At 43.1% G+C, this 7500-nt stretch overlaps 1 protein-coding gene and 1 long non-coding RNA gene across 3 annotated transcripts in view; one reads left to right on the top strand and one right to left on the bottom strand.

The window, feature by feature from the left end:
• Positions 1-2757, top strand: part of LOC126987049 (uncharacterized) — a 26819-nt gene extending 24062 nt beyond the window's left edge. The window contains exon 3 of the long non-coding RNA XR_007740127.1: positions 2300-2757. This is a non-coding gene — a long non-coding RNA (uncharacterized LOC126987049). The remainder of the gene's footprint in view (positions 1-2299) is intronic.
• Positions 1-7500, bottom strand: part of LOC126987045 (sodium- and chloride-dependent glycine transporter 1-like) — a 57769-nt gene that overhangs the window by 36054 nt on the left and 14215 nt on the right. The gene's annotated exons all lie outside the window — the stretch shown is intronic.

The following is a 7500-nucleotide window of genomic DNA, read 5'->3' as shown; positions in this document are numbered from 1 at the left end:
TTCTTTCTTCATCTTCTTCTTCTTCTTCTTCGTCGTCGTCTGTCCTCCTCCTCCTCCTCCTCTTCATCCTCTTTCTTCGTTTCCTCCACCACCACCACCACCACCACCACATTCACCTCACCACCCATTTCCACGTGCTCCACCACCACCAACCACCACCACCACCACCACCCATTTCCACGTGCTCCACCACCACCACCACCACCACCTACTGCCCACACTTCCCTTCCTGACACATATGTTGGAAATAGTTAGCATTCCTTCCCTTCTTACCCCTTCCATTCACCCTTCTTTTCCTCCCTTTACCTTCCTTCCCTTCCCTTCCCTTAGTTTACGAAGAAGTAGCTCCTCATATCGTTATTTAGCGTGTATTTATCTAACTTCTTTTCACTTTTTTTTTAATATCGTGTCGTATTTTGTGTTTTTATATGTCTCTGTAGTCGTGTATATTAACCTCCGTCTATAAGTTTAAATTTATCTAACGTGTCTCTAACTTGAAATGATCTAACAAGTAGCTCCTCGTATCTAACTTTTTTTTTTAATATCGTGTTGGATGCTCTGTGATTTTATGTCTCTGTAATCGTCTATGATAATCTCCGCCTTTTATACTTACATTTATCTAACGTGTCTCTAACTTGAAATGATCTGACAAGTAGCTCCTCATAGCTAACTTTTTTTTTAATATCGTGTTGGATGCTCTGTGATTTTATGTCTCTGTAATCGTCTATGATAATCTCCGCCTTTTATACTTACATTTATCTAACGTGTCTCTAACTCAAAATGATCTAACTCGTAATGTGACGGAGATGAGCAGCGAGACCACGCGCAGCTATGGCCTATGCCCCAAACTTTACCTTCGTGTGTCTATAACCGTGTATGTTAATTCCTTCTTTAACGAATACGTTTTATCGGATTTGTATCCAGTTTCAGCATCTTTATAATCTACGTTCTCATAAACCATTTACATAATAGGTTAATCTCTCTCTCTCTCTCTCTCTCTCTCTCTCTCTCTCTCTCTCTCTCTCTCTCTCTCTCTCTCTCTCTCTCTCTCTCTCTCTCTCTCTCTCTCTCTCTCTCTCTCATCTTCCCTCCATGTTATGATTTGGTAAGTGTGTTTTGAGTTAAGTCAGGTCTGCCTCAGCCAAATCTCTCTCTCTCTCTCTCTCTCTCTCTCTCTCTCTCTCTCTCTCTCTCTCTCTCTCTCTCTCTCTCTCTCTCTCTCTCTCTCTCTCTCTCTCTCTCTCTCTCTCTCTCTCTCTCTCTCTCTCTCTCTCTCTCTCTCTCTCTCTCTCTCTCTCTCTCTCTCTCTCTCTCTCTCTCTCTCTCTCTCTCTCTCTCTCTCTCTCTCTCTCTCTCTCTCTCTCTCTCTCTCTCTCTCTCTCTCTCTCTCTCTCTCTCTCTCTCTCTCTCTCTCTCTCTCTCTCTCTCTCTCTCTCTCTCTCTCTCTCTCTCTCTCTCTCTCTCTCTCTCTCTCTCTCTCTCTCTCTCTCTCTCTCTCTCTCTCTCTCTCTCTCTCTCTCTCTCTCTCTCTCTCTCTCTCTCTCTCTCTCTCTCTCTCTCTCTCTCTCTCTCTCTCTCTCTCTCTCTCTCTCTCTCTCTCTCTCTCTCTCTCTCTCTCTCTCTCTCTCTCTCTCTCTCTATCTCTCTCTCTCTCTCTCTCTCTCTCTCTCTCTCTCTCTCTCTCTCTCTCTCTCTCTCTCTCTCTCTCTCTCTCTCTCTCTCTCTCTCTCTCTCGTTTTTATCATCAGAACCATTTCCCCTCTCCTCCTCCTCCTCCTCCTCCTCCTCCTCCTCCTCCTCTCTTCCTCCTCTTATTTCGGTCAGGCACATAATATCCCTCACTCTCACTGTATCCTTATGACTATAATTTCATATACCCGTTTAGGACGCGTTTCAAACTCTCTCTCTCTCACACACACACACACACACACACACACACACACACACACACACACACACAACATTATTATTATAAAGCATATATGTAATAGGCAATTACTTACCTACTTAAATTACGTACAAGTCAAGTATACGTGTATTTGTATATGGTCTTGTATACAACCACTATGTTTAATCTAATCTCCGTCTGTCATGGAGCTTTGGCTCGACAGATTGTTGCTGTCACTACTTTGAAATGTAATCTCATAGACATGTATGTGTGATATAAAAGCAATAAATATTTACTTACTGACACATACACACACACACACACACACACACACACACACACACACACACACAATTTTTAAAGGACCTGATCGCTGTCACAATAACTACTTATACAGGATGTTTGTTCCAGTGGCGGATGATTCGGTTTGAGCTCAAAAACTCCGGTGTCTGTCCTGCAGTGCCTCCACAAACTCGGTAGACTTCTTATTTTAGGACGTAAAAAAAAAAAAAAGAGTGAAATCATCCCTAATTCAGTCCAGAGGAGCAGCTGGGGCAGTCTGGGCCAAGCAGGAGTAGCACCCGATGAGCCAGTGACAGGCCGGCGCCGACATCTATTTACAAGGATCCGTCTTAGATCACTGATCCGGCGCATCTCCTCCGACTTTATTTCGAGTATACAACCCAAGAGCGCCTCCCATAATGAGTGAGGAGCATATAATAGAATAAGATAATGTTGCAGAAATGGTTTTGTAGGCAGTAAAGATGTAAAATATTACCCAACAGAATTGTGGGAGATATACAGGCCACACCCTTTGTTATGACTTGGGTTTATAGATTATGTGGCATTAGTATTACAATATTACTATTTATTGCGTCTTTTAATCTTCCATAGGTATACGCATGTGTGTGTGTGTGTCACAGAGTTATATACCCTGTGGTGTGTGTGTGTGTTTTGATCTGTTGCTCTGGCTCCAGGCGTCTATTTCCCCAGAGCGAATCCAGATCAGATTCATATCCAGGCCAGTGATCTAGAGCTGATCAGTGTTCTATAGAAGACGCTTTTAATAACACTCGAATTATCAAACGTTTAGGGCTCTGTTCACAAACGTTTTTCAAGGCATGAGAGGAGCCACGTCTGGTTGTCATGAGTGTTTAACCCGTTCAGAGCGCGGAAGCCTTGCAAAACTACCGCCAGGGACAGGGAACCACCCATGGAAACCCCGACAACTTCTGCGAGAACCTTTTGAAATAAATGTCGAGGAGGTTGATATTATGGACCTCAACCCTCGAGACCCTACCGGCGATACCTGCTGCACATTAAAAAAAAAAAAAAAAAAAAAAATCAGATCTTGAAATAAAAGAACCAAAGCTGCACGGAGGAAGAGAAAGGGGAAGAAGAAAAAGAAAGCGAAGAAGGAGAAGAAAAAGAAGAAAAAGAAAAGACGCAGAAGAAGGAGAGGAGGCGGAGGAGGAGGAGGAGGAGGAGTATACGGGTTATGAAAGAGCAAATGTATAAGATCATTGGAAGATATGGAAAAACAGGTTGCGTCAGAGGAGGAGGAGGAGGAGGAGGAGAAGGAGGAGGAGGAGGAGGAGGAGGAGGAGGAGGAGAGGAAGCCCTATCTGGCAGTCTAACGTCAACAAGTCTCGAAGCATTCCTTACCCTCCCCGCATGGTTTCCTCCTCCTCCTCCTCCTCCTCCTCTTCATTTTTTCTTCTTTTCTCTTTGTTTCTTTTCTTCTTCCTCTTTCTTCTTTTACCATTCCTCTTTTTCCTCCTCCTCCTCCTCCTCCTCTCGAGCAATTTAATCATCTCCTTCTATTTCTGTAACATCCTCTTAATATTTTCTTCCTCACCTTGGTATTTCCTCCTCCTCCTCCTCCTCCTCCTCTTCCTCCTCCTCCTCCTCCTCCTCCTTTTTCTTAATATAACTCCCTCACGCAGTATTTATTATCATCAACACTCCCTCTCTCTCTCTCTCTCTCTCTCTCTCTCTCTCTCTCTCTCTCTCTCTCTCTCTCTCTCTCTCTCTCTCTCTCTCTCTCTCTCTCTCTCTCTCTCTCTCTCTCTCTCTCTCTCTCTCTCTCTCTCTCTCTCTCTCTCTCTCTCTCTCTCTCTCTCTCTCTCTCTCTCTCTCTCTCTCTCTCTCTCTCTCTCTCTCAAAATACATAAACACACCCTCCCACCCACACACACCCACACACACACACACACACACCTTCTCATCTTCTCCTCCTGCCAAGTTTTAATCTGTCAACCTCCTCCTCCTCCTCCTCCTCCTCCTCCTCCTCCTTTTCGGTCTTTCCCTTCTATTTCGATTTCATCTCGTCATAGCTTCTCTTATCTTCGTATTTCCTCCTCCTCCTCCTCCTCTTCCTTCTCATCTTCGTCCTCGTAAGTACCATCAGGTCTGCTGTTGTTTGTTCTTCCTTTGTGTACCTTTGTGTTCTCCTCCTTACGCTTTTCCCTATGTTCTTCCTCTTCCTCCTCTTTTTCTCATATATTTTGTGTATAGTTTATTTTTTCCTTTTATTTTTTTTTTTTATTCCTCATTTTCATTTCTCAATTTGTAGTTGTTTTTCCCCTTTGATATTAGTACGCAGGAGTTCGGACAGTGATTATGTACAAACTGGCGTATGTACCTTGACGCGTACAGATTGGTGCATGTACCCTAATCGAGGCGTACGAATTGGCAGATGTACCTTACTCGACGCGTACAGATTGGCGTATGTACCTTACTCGACGCGTACAGATTGGCGTATGTACCCTACTCGACGCGTACAGATTGGCGTATGTACCCTACTCGACGCGTACAGATTGGAGTCTATACCCTACTCGAGGCGTACAAATTGGTATGTGTCTATCTTACTTGAGAGACCAGATAAAGGCTGATTGACCTTGACCGTCCGAGCACGTGGGTGACTCAACCTTATCTGTGTGTGTGTGTGTGTGTGTGTGTGTGTGTGTGTGTGTGTGTAATAATAATAATAATAATAATAATAATAATAACAAGTTTATTAATGTATGGCATACAGAACGCCTAACCTCGAGGAAGCTGATTTAGTGAGAGAGAAGATGTGAAGTTTCCAGTTGAAATTTTGGGCTAAGGATAGACCGAGGATGTTTAGTGTTGAAGGTGACAGCTGAGTTATTGAAGAATAGGGGATAGGTGTTTGGGAGATTGTGTCGAGTTGATAAGTGGAGAAATTGGGTTTTTGAGGCATTAAAGGACACAAGGTTCCTTTTTTTATTGTTATTATTATTATTATTATTATTATTATTATTATTATTATTATTATTATTATTATTATTATTATTATTATTATTATTATTATTATTATTATTATTATTATTATTGGTGCTTCTTCGTCTTCCTCTTCTTCCTTTTCCTCTTTCTCTTCCTATTCCTCTTCCTCCTCCTCCTCCTCCTCCTCCTCCTCCTCCTCCCGATGCTGACACATGCCGTCAATATTTCTGGGAATCCCCATTTCGCTATTTTTATTGATAAACAACTTCATTTCCTCTCTCATAGCCTCCTCCTCCTCCTCCTCCTCTTCCTTCTCCTCCTCTTCTTTCTCCTCGTCCATTCACATTCGTCACCTTTTCTCATTTTTCTCTCATTCCTGTTTCTCTCCGCTTCTTCCTTTTCTGTCCTTTCTTTATTTCTTTTTTATTCTATATCAGTCTATTCCTTCTTACCATCTTCTATTATTTCTTCCTTCCTTCCTTCCTTCACTCATTCATTCATTCCCTTCCCCCTTTATTTATTTATTTATTTATTCCTGCTTTTCACTTAATAATTCCTTCATTCATTTATTTTTCGTATATCATTTCATTATATATGTGGGTTTTTTTTTCAAGGGTCGTCCACCTCCTCCTCCTCCTCCTCTCTCTTCCTCTCCTCTCCCCTTTCCTCCCCATTGTTTCATTTATCAATTCAATAATTTTCTCCCTATTATATCGAACTTTAAGCATTATTGTTGTCTTTTCCTCCTCCTCCCCAAGATAAGCGGGCCATTGTTATCTTGTCAACGTTCATTTTAGTGTTATCTTTCTCCTTAATCTTTGTCGCTGACGTCATCTTAGACACGTGGTGACCATATGTGTGTGTGTGTGTGTGTGTGTGTGTGTGTATCTGTGTGTGTGTGTCTCTATGCTATACACACACACACACACACACACACACACTCACACACGCACAAGCACGATTAAGTCTCGTCCTGACCTTCAAAAGTGACCCATTTGAGTCCATTGATCTGCTTCTAACAATTGCTTGTCTTGGCGCGGAGAAGCCTGGCAAATGCGGAGCGGGCAGGAGGAGGAGGAGGAGGAAAAGAAGAAGAAGAAGAAGAAGAAGAAGAAGAAGAAAAAGAAAGAGATGGAGGAGGAGAGGAGGAATAGGAGGAGGAGGACGTAGTAATGATCTCTTTTGGTTTAAGTCTGACACAAAAAGGTGAAGGAGGAAGAGGAGGAGGAGGAGGAAGAGGAGGAGGAATTTTACCAGTCATGCAAAGTGAAAGTTGTGGATGGCGACCCGTTACCCTGTGTATTACCTTCCTCTTCCTTCTCTCTCTCTCTCTCTCTCTCTCTCTCTCTCTCTCTCTCTCTCTCTCTCTTCCTTTTTATTCTTCCTTTCTTTATTTTTGTCTATTTTTAAACCTCCACCTCGTTAATTTTTCTTTTTTTCTACATCTATTCTATTTTCTCAACTTTCCTCAAAGTCTTCCTCCTCCTCCTCCTCCTCCTCTTCTTCCTCCTTCATCATATTGTGTTAGGTTTGCAGAACTGGATTTTACCGGTGATTGTGGAGGGAGGGAGGGAGGGACGGAGGAAGGGAGGACAGGAGGAATGGAAGGAAGGGAGGAGGTAAAGGAAAGGAGGGAGGTGAAGGAAGGAAGGAGGAAGGAGGGAGGAAGGAAGGAATGAAGGAGGGAGGTGAAGGAAGGAAGGAGGGAAGGGGAAGGAAAGGGAGGAATGGAAGGAAGGAATGAGGGAGGGAGGTAAAGAGTGAAGGAAGGAAGGAATGAAGGAAGGAAGGAAGGAAGGGTAGGGGGAAGGGAAGCAATGGAGGAATGGAAGGAAGGAATGAGGGAGGGAGGTAAAGAGTAAAGGAGGGAGATGAAGGAAGGAAGGAAGAAAGGAAGGAAGGGGAGTGGAAGGAAAGGGGAGGCAAATTCATAAGAAAGGAGGAAAGGAAGTAAACAGAGAGAGAGAGAGAGAGAGAGAGAGAGAGAGAGAGAGAGAGAGAGAGAGAGAGACCCTTGCCAAATTATCACTAGTCTCATTAAACTACCAATGGAAATACTACTAACTCAACCTCTACAAAAGCCTTGTCAAACTATTACTAGGCACAAAAAACTATTCATGGAAATGCTGATGCAACCTCTACCTAAGTCTTACTAAGGTCTCCCCGTTCTGACGACCTTGGAGACTGCTCTTGGGTTACCCGTCTCTGGTATGTGTGTGTGAGGGGAGGGGAAGGAGGTTAACCAGTATTCTTCAATACTTATTTGGTTAACCTTCTTCCAGTAAAGGAGAAAATAAAAAGCGCCCGCCAAGATGCTGACCCACAATGATGTTACAAGGGAAATTAAACTGAGAATATCAATT

Source organism: Eriocheir sinensis, chromosome 63, assembly GCF_024679095.1.
Source record: "Eriocheir sinensis breed Jianghai 21 chromosome 63, ASM2467909v1, whole genome shotgun sequence".
In the NCBI taxonomy this organism is placed as follows: Eukaryota; Metazoa; Arthropoda; class Malacostraca; order Decapoda; family Varunidae; genus Eriocheir; species Eriocheir sinensis.
Note: the sequence above shows the minus strand (reverse complement) of the source record. Positions and strands in the feature narration are given on the sequence as shown.